General features: G+C 32.8%; 1 long non-coding RNA gene across 2 annotated transcripts; it reads right to left on the reverse strand.

The window, feature by feature from the left end:
- Window positions 1-925: 925 nt before the first annotated feature.
- LOC128184072 (uncharacterized) lies at window positions 926-14,030 on the reverse strand. Of its 2 annotated transcripts, XR_008243677.1 has the most exons (5): window positions 13,674-14,030; window positions 8,406-8,508; window positions 5,167-5,269; window positions 1,992-2,094; window positions 926-1,507 (listed from the first exon to the last, which is right to left on the reverse strand). It is a non-coding gene; the product is annotated as an uncharacterized LOC128184072 (long non-coding RNA). The 2 variants fall into 2 exon arrangements; XR_008243678.1 differs by lacking the exon at window positions 8,406-8,508 and having other exon boundaries at window positions 13,674-13,804.
- Between the last annotated feature and the right edge of the window lie 1,106 nt (window positions 14,031-15,136).

Consider the following 15,136-nt stretch of genomic DNA (forward strand, 5'->3'; position numbering starts at 1 on the left):
CGTGGTTTCAGCTGTGATACGAAATTCAACAATCTTATCAACCTGTCAGACTATCAATCGGGATTATGATGAAATTCAGACATCATAAATTAAGAAATGATTAAAACCCACATTAAAAAAACTAAAGTACCTACATAATTAATTCGAATTTCTCAAACATGTATCTTGGGATATATCCATATCAAATTTTACCCAGTTGGCTGGTCCATCGGTATAATGGTATAATAAAAGCCAGGACCGTTGCTAATAATAGAACCGATTGCAGCGAATGGTGCTTTTTTTCGTTCATTAAGAACATAAGCCTCAGCCTGAAGTAAATAATATCCATGTCAGATCTGCCTCTCCCCTCACCCCCATGTGAATTTTAAAGCTTATCAAATTATTAAATTTACATAGTAAAATTACTGAAAAGAGGCTTTGCACCCTCTTCCCGGGAAAAAACCTAGATTTGCGCATAAATCGCTTTACCATAACCATATTTTCACACAAAAGGTATGAACTATTCAAACGTATCAGGCGGGAATACACACATTGCGGGCAAAATCAGATACATCCGGGAAACACACTACATTCTTTCTAGTCTAGTTTTTATTATCTGTAAAGTGAATTTAAATATATACATTTCTACAGTGATCTTGGAGCCTAAAATCTAATAATCTCAAAAATAAAATGAGCGACACAAAATGGGAGTGTCACATAGCAAACCGAAAACCGGTATTGCCTGCGTTACGTAGTAAAAAAATAGCATGTGCTGCAATGTACATGAAAACATAGTGGTTTTAAAATGTTGTTTTCAAGTGTAGAAATCGTAAATAATATAAATGTAAGTAATAAGGAATGATTTATTTGAATATTATGAGGTGATAATGTTAGTCGGAGCGTGGTCAAATCTATTATAAAGCACTTCGGGCTTTATTGGATTTGACAACGCCCCGACCACAATTGTGACCAAGCAATACTCAATGAATGATTCCTTAAAAAATCATTTAGCTGGAGTTAAAATAGGATTTATTTGTATGGAAGGGCGTGTACAAATGATCTTTATTTAGTAACTTAGATACTGAATCTTGAACCTCGAATCCCCTACATATATGTATTTCTAATGCCGTGTTTCGAATCTCGAATCTTGAATAATTCCTCTGTATTTATGCATATAGTACTGTCAAAATACATTTAAAATGCACTTCTTAACATATTAAATAATCAAAAGAAATAAATATATACAATAACAATCTTTATTTTTATGAAGTTTGTAATTGTATAGTTTTATGGGTCTTTTTCACAGTTTAATTTTATTGTATTTTTGTACAAAACACAGCATTTATAAAATAATCACGTATATCTTTGAAAAACTATATTTTTATTTAAAAGATGAAAAAACATGTAGATGCTTTAAGGTTTTCCGTTTCCAACAGAAAATATAAATATATTTTCATAAAAATACAGAGAGTCTATATCCGCAGTGTTCTTTTCATATCCCAGCGTCCGCCGTCACTTCCGATCGCCACTGGATGGAAACAAAAATATCCTATGATCAAATGTTATTGAAAATCTGATGGACGGTTAAATGGAATTTGAAGAAGTTTAGGGAAAATAGAAAGAGCAACTATCCTGAAAGCCAATCTTATGGTGCATTCAAACGGAAGACCTCTCGTTGCTCGCAAAGAGATCGCATCTAGTTATCTTTATTTTCTTTACGTTACATACTATAAGGAAGTACAAATGACATATACTGAAGACAAAATTTACACTTAATTCCCGTATAAAATGTACAATTTCCGAAATATCATGAGTTATGAATAAAATTAATACTAACATTAATACCTCTAATTCTTGAAGTCCATTAGGACTCAGTATATTTTCGCACAAAGAAGTTTTCTGTATTGAAAACGCATGTGTTAATTCCGGTTCTAAATTCCAAAAGCACGGGTAAAAGCATAATTGTTTTTAATTTAAATTGAAACAAAAAGAACTAAAACATGGAATTTTACTTTGTAAACGTGTTGCAGAAACTCTACAAGAACCGGATAACATCATTCACTTCTACCTCCAGCACGGACTGGTTCCGGTAAATGCCCATGCGCAGGGCGGTGACTGAAAGTGAAGGTACATGAAAACGTGTAATAAAACACAATGAAGAAGTTATCATTTATTGCTCCAGGAAGATGAACGCTTAAAATAAACAAAAAAAAATATGGAAACAAGTTCTAAAAATTGAAATGAGTCAATGTATATTTTAAGAATGCGATGAATAATGCCTATAAATAGTTAGCGGATAACAATAGGCCGTCAACTTATCTGATGTCCATGGATGAAATACAAAATGATGGCTGATCATTTACATTCTTTGCTATTTTGTGCTGCCAATAGAGCGTTAATTACCCTGTTTGGGGTGTTGCTAAAACGCGGAACGGAAAACGGAACGGAAAGCGGAACGAAATGGAATACGGAAAATTTAATGTAATGTTATTTACTCGATATATGTGTTAAACAAGCTATAAACAATATATTTAATGTAATTTTTTTAATATTGTTAAAACTGTCATTCATATGCAACGATTTTCTCTTAATTAAAATACGTGTGCATAATTTGACCACTAATCCCAGTTTATCAAACTAAACAACATATACAGCGCTCTATTCGGAGTAAGTTGAAGGACTGTGCAATCAGGTAGGTATATGTTAACGTAAAGCAACTGTTATACCTAAAATACTAGGAATTAATAATCTTTAACGGTAGAAGATGTAGACAACAAACGGCGATATCAAAAGAATGAAAGGATACTTTGCAGGACAGCTAGAGCGTTAGTGACCCAATAAAATGATTCTGTTTTCGATCAAATGATCTTTAAAATAGTGAGACGAAAGGGTTAGCAAACAGATGTTACAGCAAACCTTCTTGACAATGATGGTGGATGTTGTTCGTCGGTCCCGTTTTAATCTCAATATCTATTAATGAATTTGTTTAAATTTTATTGATCAGTAAAAATTCAAAGTTTGAAATTTTTTAAAACAAGATTAAAATCCCAAGCAGGGTTCGAAGTCATGAAAAACACAAGCAAACTTAAAAAGTTATTTCAATAGTTCATATTTAATCGCAATGTGTGTACATTTCATTTTTACGTTTCGTACTTCGTTAAGCTAATTGAATGCAATGATATACAATGTAGTTGATAGACGATCGTAAGAATGATATCAAATTATTAATTAAGCATTAAACGTCATAGTTTTTTCCGTTTTCCGTTCCGTTTCGCTTTCTGTTCCGCATTTTAGCAACAACCCCTTTTTTGTTATTATGAAAATAGAAAAGAACAACTATTCCGAAAGTCTCTCTTATGGTGCATTTAAACAAAAGACCTCTTGTTGCTCGCAAATAGATTGCATCTAGTTATCTCGATATTCTTTACGTAACATAGGCAAGTACAAATAACATACTGAAGACAAAATTTAATTTACACTTAATTCCCGTAAAAAAAAGTACAATTTCCAAAATATCATGAGTTCTGAAATTAAATTAATTGCCTGACGTCATGACGTCAGGCATATCTAAGGTTTAAAAGTTGCATTCTCCGATACAGTGCAGACAATGGGACAAGCAATATCATGATATTTCACAAAAAAAGATTAACTGATGCATGTTTAAGATGTCAGCATTTACATTCACAATTGATGAAAAAGTTATATGGCATGTAATAACAACAGCGTGCAAGAGTTTTCAAGTAAAGGGGACGTTCGCCATGCAGTGCACGTGTGTAATCCTGATTTAAAAATAGATCAGCATTCCACTATATTTTAACGGTGAAAAAGGGGAAAGGGGGTCATCGCAACAAGTTGTAACTAAATGTCTATTACGGTACGATGTAAGTGGTAATTGATGTTGGATTTTCATTATTACAAGAGAGTCATCAGTTTGGATTAAAACAAATATATATTTTTACAGCTGGAATGTTTACTGGCGGAACTAAATCGCCGATGCAAGGTGTGACCCGATTTTCGTTCAGTTGGGCGATTTCATTAATCTTGAAAAGTGATCATAACTCGCGTGTCTTACTAAATGTACTTTACTACATTTAACAATTACTAGTCAAGTGTGTTTCTTAATTCGTTAGATTTCTTCCAAAACCGATCCAAAGTATAATATACAAGTATGTAGCTGTTACAAAACAAATGTCAAAAAATTCATCTGACCCCCCTCCCCATGGATCTCTGCCAGTGGATGAGTTCATTCGTTGCGTGAACGGTAATCGCAGGATTTCGCGCCATAATGTCTTATTGATAGTTAGTTGACGAGTCCGTTGGAATCATGCGATACCCCAGAGCACACCATGTGTTTACGTCAAAGGCACGTGAGGTGGGCTGCTTCCCCCTCCCCACTTTTTTGGCAGCAGGCACTTTTCTTAACTTTATATGGTAAATGGAAATATCATGGATTTGCCTCCATCCCCTCCACTTTTGTAGGAGCATGCAATAAATGAAACTGCAAATAAGGAATTCTAATTGAATTGAAGTTACATTTAGGGTTTTATTTCATGAATTCGAGAATTTGAGAAATCACCCCTTTTAATTAATTGCTTGTCAAGATGATTTTGATGAAGCTGCCCACACACATTCAAAAACAATACGTGTTTGTACACCCTTTCAAATTTCATAAAAATGCCTTTCAGTTGATTTTGCATCTTAATATAACAAATACAATTCTAAAAAAACGACTATTTACTCTCCAGCTTTCAAGCTTACATGCACTTACATGATATGTGTACATTCCTAAAAAATTGAATTAATTAAATAAATGAATTTCACTTACATGATATATATCTACATGTTCTAGATCGAAGAAAAAACTGGCATTTCGTTAAGTTTGCACGTTCCGTTTATAAATTTATGATCAGCAGCGAAAATTAGAATGCATTTCTAATTTGATAGCCTAATTGATACATGCATGCTTCCATTGGATACTTTTGTTTAGTCAGGCAAGGTTTTTGGAAAGCTATTACTTGTACTAACATTATTGAAGTGAAAGAACACTCGGACATTCCACGCAAAGAAGTTTACTGAAATAAATACGCGTGTATTGATTTCGGTTCCAAATTCCAAAATCACAGGTAAAAGCATAATTGTTTGTAATTCAAATTGAAACAAAAGAGGACTAAAACATGGAATTTTTACTTTGTAAACGTGTTGGAGAAACTCGACATGGACCGGATAACATCATTCAAGTCTACCTCCAGCACGGACTTGTTCCGGTAAATGCCAATGCGCAGACCGGTGACTGAAAGTGAAGGTACATGAAAACGTGTAATAAAACACAATAAAGAAGTTATCATTTATTGCTTCAAGAAACTGAACGCTGAAAATAAACAAATCGTATGGAAACAAGTTCTAAAAATTAAAATGAGTCAATGTATATTTTAAGAATGCGATGAATAATGCCTATAAATAGATAGCGGGTAACAATAGGCCGTCAACTTATCTGATGTCCATGGATGAAATACAATGATGGCTGTTCATTTACATTCATTGCTATTTTGTGCTGCCAATAGATCGTTAATTACCCTTTTTTGGCTGTTGCTAAAACGCGGAACGGAAAATGGAACGAAAAGTGGAACGGAATTGAATACGGAAAATTTTACGTAATGTTATTTACTCGATATATGTGTTAAACAAGCTATAAACAATATATTCAACATAATTTTTTAATATTGTTAAAACTGTCATTCATATGCAATGATTTTCTCTTAATTAAAATACGTGTGCATAATTTGACCACTAATCCCAGTTTATCAAACTAAACAACATATCCAGCGCTCTATTCGGAGTACGTTGAAGGACTGTGCAATCAGGTAGGTATATGTAAACGTAAAGCAACTGTTATACCTAAAATACTAGGAATTAGGTAATCTTAAACGGTAGAAGATGAGGACAACGAACTACGATATCAAAAGAATGAAAGGATACTTTGCAGGACAGCTAGAGCGTTAGTGAGCCAATAAAATGATTCTGTTTTCGGTTAAATGATCTTTAAAATGGTGAGACAAAAAGGTTAGCAAACAGATGTTACAGCAAAACTTCTTGACAATGATGGTGGTTCTTCGTAGGTCATGATTTTATCTCAATATCTATTAATGATTTTTTTTTTAAATAGCATGGATCAGTAAAAATTCAATGCTTGAATTTTTAAAAACAAGTTTCAAATTCAAAGCAATTTAAGGTTCAAAGTCTTGAAAAACACAACCAAATTAAAAAGTTTTTTTAATAGCTTATATTTAATCGCAATGTGTGTACATTTCATTTTTACGTTTCGTACTTCATTAAGCAAATTGAATGCAATGATATGCAATGCAGTTGATAGACGATCGTAAGAATGATATCAAATAATTAAGCGTTAAACGTCATAGGTTTTTTTTCCGTTCCGTTTCGCTTTCCGTTCCGCGTTTTAGCAACAACCCCTTTTTTGTTATTATGAAAATAGAAAAGAACAGCTATCCTGAAAGTCTATCTTATGGTGCATTTAAACAAAAGACCTCTTGTTGCTCGCAAAGAGATCGCATCTAGTTATCTTGATATTCTTTACGTAACATACCAATAAAGTACAAATGACATACTGAAGACAAAATATAATTTACACTTAATTCCCGTATAAATTGTACAATTTCCGAAATATCATGAGTTCTGAAATAAATTTAATTGCCTGACGTCATGACGTCAGGCATATCTAAGGTTTAAATATTTACATTCTCCGAAACAGTGCAGACCATGGGACAAGCAATATCATGATATTTCACAAAAAAGATTAACCGATGCATGTTTAAGATGTCAGCATTTACATTCACAATTGTTGAAAAAGTTATATGGCATGTAATAACAACAGCGTGCAAGAGTTTTCAAGTAAAAGGGACGTTCGCCATGCAGTACACGTGTGTAATCCTGATTTAAAAATAGATCAGCATTCCACTATATTTTAACGGTGAAAAAGGGGGAAGGGGGTCATCGCAACAAGTTGTAACATAATGTCTATTACTGTACAATGTAAGTGATAATTGGTGTTGGATTTTCATAATTACAAGAGAGTCATCAGTTTGGATTAAAACAAATATATATTTATACAGCTTGTTTATACAGAATGTTTACTGGAGGAACTAAATCGCCGAAGCGGGATGTGACCCGATTTTCGTTCAGTTGGGCGATTTCATTAATCTTGAAAAGGAATCATAACTCGCGTGTCTTACTAAATGTACTACATTTAACAATTACTAATCAAGTGTGTTTCTTAATTCGTTAGATTTCTTCCAAAACCGATCCAAAGTATAATATACATGTATGTAGCTGTTACAAAACAAATGTCAAAAAATTCATCTGACCCCCCCCCCCCCTCCCCATGGATCTCTGCCAGTGGATGAGTTCATTCGTTGCGTGAACGGTAATCGCAGGATTTCGCGCCATAATGTCTCATTCATAGTAAGTTGACGAGTCCGTTGGAATCATGCGATACCCCAGAGCATACCATGTGTTTACGTGAAAGGCACGTAGCACCGGGGGTTGGGGTGAGGTGGGCTGCTTCCCCCTCCCAACATTTTTGGCAGCTTGCACTTTTCTTAACTTTATATGGTAAATGGAAATATCATGGATTTGCCTCCACCTCCCTCCACTTTTGTAGGAGCATGCAATAAACGAAACTGAAAATAAGGAATTCTAATTGAATTGAAGTTACATTTAGGGTTTTATTTCATGAATTTGAGAATTCACCCCTTTTTATTAATTGCTTGTCAAGATGATTTTGATGAAGCTGTCCACACACATTCAAAAACAATACGTGTTTGTATACCATTTCATTTTTCATAAGGTTGGAATATAATTAATTTCTTTAAAAATGCCTTTCAGTTGATTTTGCATCTTAATATAACAAATACAATTTTTAAAAAAAAAAACGACTATTAATTTTACTCCTCAGCTTTCAAGCTTACATGCACTTACATGACATGTGTACATTTCTAAAATATTGAATTAATTAAATAAATGAATTTCACTTATATGATACATATGTACATGTTCTAGAGATCGAAGAAGAAACTGACATTTCGCTAAATTTGCACGTTCCGTTTATAAATTTATGATCAGCAGCGAAAATTAGAATGCATTTCTAATTTGATAGCCTAATTGATACATGCATGCTTCCATTGAATAATTTTGCTTAGTCAGGCAAGCTATTTGGAAAGCTTTTACTTGTACTAACATTACTTCTTCTCATTCTTGAAGTGAAAGAACACTCGGACATTCCACACAAAGAAGTTTACTAAAATAAATACGCGTGCATTGATTTCGGTTCCAAATTCCAAAATCACAGGTAAAAGCATAATTGTTTGTAATTTAAATTGAAACAAAAAAGGACTAAAACATGGAATTTTTACTTTGTAAACGTGTTGGAGAAACTCAACAAGAACCAGATAACATCATTCACGTCTACCTCCAGAACGGACTGGTTCCGGTAAATGCCCATGCGCAGAGCGGTGACTGAAAGTGAAGGTACATGAAAATGTGTAATAAAACACAATAAAGAAGTTATCATTTATTGCTTCCAGAAACTGAACGCTGAAAATAAACAAATCGTATGGAAACAAGTTCTAAAAATTGAAATGAGTCAATGTATATTTTAAGAATGCGATGAATAATGCCTATAAATAGATAGCGGGTAACAATGCAATAGGCCGTCAACTTATCTGATGTCTATGGATGAAATACAATGATGGCTGTTCATTTACATTCTTTGCTATTTTGTGCTGCCAATAGAGCGTTAATTACCCTTTTTTGGCTGTTGCTAAAACGCGGAACGGAAAATAGAACGGAAAGAGGAACGGAATGGAATACGGAAAATTTTATGTAATGTTATTTACTTGATAGATGTGTTGAACAAGCTATAAACGATATATTCAACGTAATTTTTTTAATATTGTTAAAACTGTCATTCATATGCAATTTTATTTTTTAAAAAAACGTATAATTTTCTCTTAATTAAAATACATGTGGATCCAGCGCTCTATTCGGAGTAAGTTGAAGGACTGTGCAATCAGGTAGGTATATGGAAACGTAAAGAATATGTCATACCTATAATACTAGGAAATAGTAATCTTAAACGGTAGAAGATGTAGACAACGAAAGGCGATATCAGAAGAATGAAAGGAGAATTTGCAGGACATCTAGAGCGTTAGTGACCCAATAAAATGATTCTGTTTTCGATTACATGATCTTTAAAATGGTGAGACAAAAAGGTTAGCAAACAGATGTTACAGCAAAACTTCTTGAAAATGATGGTGGATGTTGTTCGTTGGTCACGTTTTTATCTCAATATCTATTTAATATTTAATGAATTTTTTAAATAGTATGGATCAGTAAAAACTCAATGTTTGAATTTTTTAAAACAAGTTCAAAATCCAAAGCAATTTAAGGTTCGAAGTCTTGAAAAACACAACCAAATTATAAAGTTATTTTAATAGCTTATATTTAATCGCAATGTGTGTACATTTCATTTTTACGTTTCGTACTTCATTAAGCAAATTGAATGCAATGATATACAATGTAGTTGATAGACGATCGTAAGCATGATATCAAATAATTAAGCTTTAAACATCATAGATTTTCCGTTTTCCGTTCCGTTTCGCTTTCCGTTCCGCGTTTTAGCAACAACCCCTTTTTTTGTTATTATGAGGTCGCATGATAGGAATGTACAAGGTACAACAGGGAGACCATGATAATATAAGTTTCAATTTATCTTCGAATTATCAAATAACAGGTTATTATTGACTTCATTTCTCTTTGCTCAGACCTCACCATTGGGACATTATTTGAATGACAAACATGTTTTAAATGATTGAGATAAACTAGACGAAACTTGAGCTTGTAATGTACTTTAGTGAATAAAGATCTATTTACGCTTTTACGCTTTTTAATTCATTGGATATCGATAAAATTTGAAAATATTTATGATAATCTAAAGCATGTTTAAAAATATGAGGGAAAACAAGTAGCTATGATTTTACACATTGAAACACCTCCCTGGAACCTCTTTTATATTTGCAGATTTGGAGACTGGTTTATTGACATTTGTAATAAAAGTCTTTTACTTTTAAACCAAGAGAAAATACTTGTCTTTTCATTGATTAGATATAGCACTCTAGCTGTTGCATGAATTAATGATTGATGAATCTTAGATTGATCATGTAAGATTCTTTGTATTTCCCCAACATTTTCCACGAGAGAATTTTGGCGTCTGATCATGACAAATACTAGATCGAAGGCGCACTGAAGCATATTGTCTAAGAACCTGCTGGCAAAAAAAAAACAAAACAAATCATATAAATTATCCTTTAAAATTGAATATCAACTAAACAAATGCCGTTTCCCTATTCTGCTGTAGTTGGATAAAATTATTGTTATACTTCTGTCGCTTCTATAGATCTTTTGTTTTGCCTCGGACTAGAATGTCTCGACGTCATTGGATGAATTGCGTCACGTGGTTGCCTTATACATTTCTTTACACGGCAAGCGTCAAAATTTATACGGCAACATGGCAGATGTAACGTTATTTGAGCTGATGTTTTACACAAACGTTCAACCATACCTTTAATTTTATATTTATTTATATTTATATTTTATACCCCAAAATATTTAGAGTGACCACCCTTTGCCCGGGACGTAATATTATGATCAAACAAAAGCATCCATGTTTGCACAATCGACTGACGAGGAAGGTTAAAAATTAGAGAATGAAACTATGAATTTAATTGTTATATGTTTTCTTCTGTTTGTTTACATATCAAATTGTAGGTCCTCGACAAAACAAAACACTTATTAGGTTTGTTACAGACTGTTTACAGACATTTGTGGTGTCGGTAAAGTCCATACAAGGTTCGGCTCCGCCTCGCCTTCTATGGACTTTACCGACCCCACAAATTTCTGTAAACAGTCAGTAACAAACCTAATAAGTAATATTAGCATAAAGACGATTCAGTTTGAGGCCGGAAGTTTATCTATAAAGGCACAAAAGTATAAATTGATTAACTAGCCCTCTCATCCAGATTTTTGATGAATCAGTACGCAAAAAACGATACTTTATTAAATACATATATATTGATTTCTTTGCAGATGTAATTTCTTGAATGTTCCGTTTGAAAAAACGCATCATTTAGATTTTTTCTTTGTTCTCATGTTTTTCGTTTTACTGCTTTCTGTCAGCTAATATGCAGGTAAAAAAAATGCCCATTTATCAAAACTGGCATGAATTCATAAAAGAGCGTTATATTATTGTTCTTCTTTAAGTGGTACCCTGGCATATTTACCAATCGAAAAGTTACAATATTTATTTGCGTGTCCATTAAGTCATCAATTACTATATATATATATATATATATATATATATATATATATATATATATATATATATATATATATATATATATATATATATATATATAAAAGGCTTGGGGCGAATTACATTGTAAAGTAATGCATTGCATTACCATTACTTCATGAATTTGGGCATTAAATTACCATTACCATTACTTTATTTTCTTGAAGTAATGCATTACAATAGCATTACTTGAGTAAAGTAATGCATTACCATTACTATTACTTTGTGAAAAGTCAAAAATAAAGTTAAACTAATTAAAGAGTTTTTGCAAATGTTTCAAATATAAAACACTCTTTAACATCTCTACAGGTTCATGTTCAGTATCGGGTTCAAATTTTATGACTTAAACATTGTATAAGATTCATTCTTTATTTGTTCAATATATAATCATAATTATTGTACAACGTTGTGGTTATTAAAAGCTACATAGAGATGTTAACCCAGATTACACAAATCTTTAAAATTGTTGACATTTAATTGTATTAACTTTAATATGAACAAAGGGGTTTTTACAGTAATATTTCCTAATATATTTTGGTTGGATTTCTTAATACTGAGGACACTTAAAGACAAAAGATTGCTCTTGCACTTTATGATCATCAAAGTTTCAAAGGGTCCATCTTTCAAATGCAACTTGTAAGGTTTGAAAAAATTCCCAGCTTTACTAGATAAACGTTCTGCAGGAACAGTTGAAGCTGGGACTGAAAGATTGTTTGGCAATCTTTATCCTAGGATATATTAAGTGGAATAATAGAAAAAATACATTAATCTTGTATTTTCTATCAGTCCAAATTAATAATTTTAATATACAACAGAAAAAGAGACAGAGAGGGAGAGAGAGAGATTAATAATTTTTAAATGGGTTATAATATTGGAAGTGATTTTGATTTCATCATGGATGGACAGTGCATTCATGTTGTTTTTCAAGGTGCATGTCTGTCCATTATTCTATAGGAAAATAGCAAAGGAAAGGGGATTGGGGTGTTTAGCACTTCTTAAAATAATAGATTGTTTCTAAGATTATCCTGGGGGCATAGTGTTGTTGACACATTCTTTATTGAAGTGCAATAAGAATTAATTTTTAAATCTCTTTTTAATTACATGTTATTCATGTACAACTAAAACATTTTTTTCTCAAGAATTATTTTTCTCTTCTTTAAAATAATTTTAATTAAATACAATTTCAGTTATTCATTTATTCATCACATTGTTTTAAAGTGAACATGCATAAATAAGCATAGTAATGCAAAGTAATGCCATGTAATGCCAGCATTCCACTAGATTTTGGAAAGTTATGCATTACATTACCATTACATGTAATGCTAAATTTGTGGCATTACACATTACTAGCATTACTTTGAAAACATGTAATGCATTGCAATGCATTACCATTACATTTAGCCTTACCCCAAGCCTGATATATATACATTTTGCCGGGTTATTTGGATATCAAATCCGGGTACGTATGCACCCCCTATCTGACATTTTCTATTCAAATGCGTTTCTACAAATTTCTGCGTATAAAATATCACAAGTTCAGGTTAAGGTAATAACAGAGTTCGTTAGAGCATTAAAAGGGCCCGTAATCTAATATGTCGTGATAATCTTAGGTTGAGTTTGTGTCAGCCTGAAAAAGTCGCATCAGAATTTGTTGTTGGGTTTTTTATGGAAGTAGTGATGGTCCAAGCATTGAGTCAAACTATGAACAGACAGATGCTATTCGCAAAACGGGGGAATCGTTTCAACAACAATATCTACTGTTCCGTTGAAATTTGTGTTAGGTAAAAGTAAGGATACTGTACACCAGAGCAAAAAAAAAAATATATATATATCTATCTATCTATCTATCTATCTATCTATCTATCTATCTATCTATCTATCTATCTATCTATCTAGCATACTCTACAGTCACAGCCACTAAAACTAAAAAATAATGTATTAAAAAAAATGGAGAAAAAAAGCTATACAGTTGAAAACTATAAAGGGATTTTTTTTCAGATATGTTGCAGAAATATTTTAATAATCTTGCACAGAAAGGATTGCCATACCACTAAACCAATGGATCGTGTACCGACTCTACGGAGATATTCGTAAATTGTAGTTAAAGTACGTTACAACGTGTGACAATTTTTATCAGTTTCTCCAAACAAACACTCCGTTTTCTTAATTAAGTCTTTGCTGTCTGTTACAGATATTGTTTTGAGATTTAAGGTGAACATTCAGAAAATTGGGATTTTTAGAGTACTATATACATGTACATGTGTAGTCTTACCTAGATTTCAGTCGGTTTAGCCGGGTTAATTGGAAATCAAATCCGGGTACGTATGCACCCCCTGTCTGTCATTTTCTATTCCAATGCGTTTCTACAAATTTCTGCGTATAAAATATCACAAGTTCAGGTTAAGTAAATAACAGAGTTCGTTAGAGCATTAAAAGGGCCCGTAATCTAATATGTCGTGATATTCTTAGGTTGGTATGAGTTTGTGTCAGACTGAAAAAGTCGCATCAGAATTTGTTGTGTCACCATGCGCTACTTAATGGACAAACCTTGAGCCCAGAGGAAAATTTAAGTGGCTTCATGGATTCCTCAGTATCATCAGTGCCGACCTCACGGTCTCTTAGGTTTCATGAGTAGCCTTAGTGAAAATCGCAGGTCTCAGGGCCACTCAGCGTTTTCTTAGTACCTTCGGTGTCGACCTCAGGGTCTTTCAGTGTTTCCTCAGTATCCCCAGCCGACCGGGAGGGGGGGGGGTCACTCAGGGTTTTTTTGGTTTTTTTTTGTTAGTTTTTTTTCTTTATTAAAGTAGTGATGGGCCAAGCATTGAGTCAAACTATGAACAGACAGATGCTATTTGGAAACGGGGGAAACGATTCAACAACAATACCTACTGTTCTGTTGAAATTTGTGTTAGGTAAAAGTAAGGATACTGTACACCAGAACCTTGCAAAAAAAGAAATTTCTTTTTAATATAATGATACTTTGCTCGAAAACATATCGTAAAAATTAAGATTGAGGTCTCGAGTTAATATGGAAAAGGATATGTATTATTCTCTATGCATCAGTAATCACCACTTTTTACACGTTTTTTATAAAAATTTACGTTTTTATGGAAGATTTGGACTTAAGTTAAATATACTTTTTTCTAATGGAAATAAATAACAGAGTATCAAGATGGGAGGAAAAATTTCAGTTCACCTGATGATATGTAATTCTACTTTATATTTAGTAAAATACAATATTATTATACAAGGGTCAATCAAAAAATACGAAGACAATGTGGCTGCTTATCATATATTTTTCATGAAAGTCATACTTAACAGATTAATCTGTGCACCAACACTAATGTTATCGATATGCGAAGTTTAAGTCCATTTGATGAAACGGTATTTTTGTTTTTTTGTTTTTAAAGACAACATGTTTTGTCACCACGGCGCACGGTAACGTTCAAAGCATGACGTCAAGATTAAATACGCACAGTTTATAGATTTACCCCATCTTTAAATCATGCTTAGTCTCTTTTGCCTTTCTCCTTACAATTTAAAATGGCACTGAACCACTTAACATCTTATTTGCACACATTTGTACGAGAATCATAAGTTAGTTCTTCAGAGTTTTCATTTTCTAACCGTGTATCTCTTAGTTTACAGTAAGGATAACCCTGAACGCGGTTGACGTTACTTCTTTTTTGACCAAATATTTACAGATATTCAACTCTCTTTCGGACTGTTTTATAT

This window comes from Crassostrea angulata, chromosome 5, assembly GCF_025612915.1.
Source record: "Crassostrea angulata isolate pt1a10 chromosome 5, ASM2561291v2, whole genome shotgun sequence".
NCBI classification, from domain to species: Eukaryota; Metazoa; Mollusca; class Bivalvia; order Ostreida; family Ostreidae; genus Magallana; species Magallana angulata.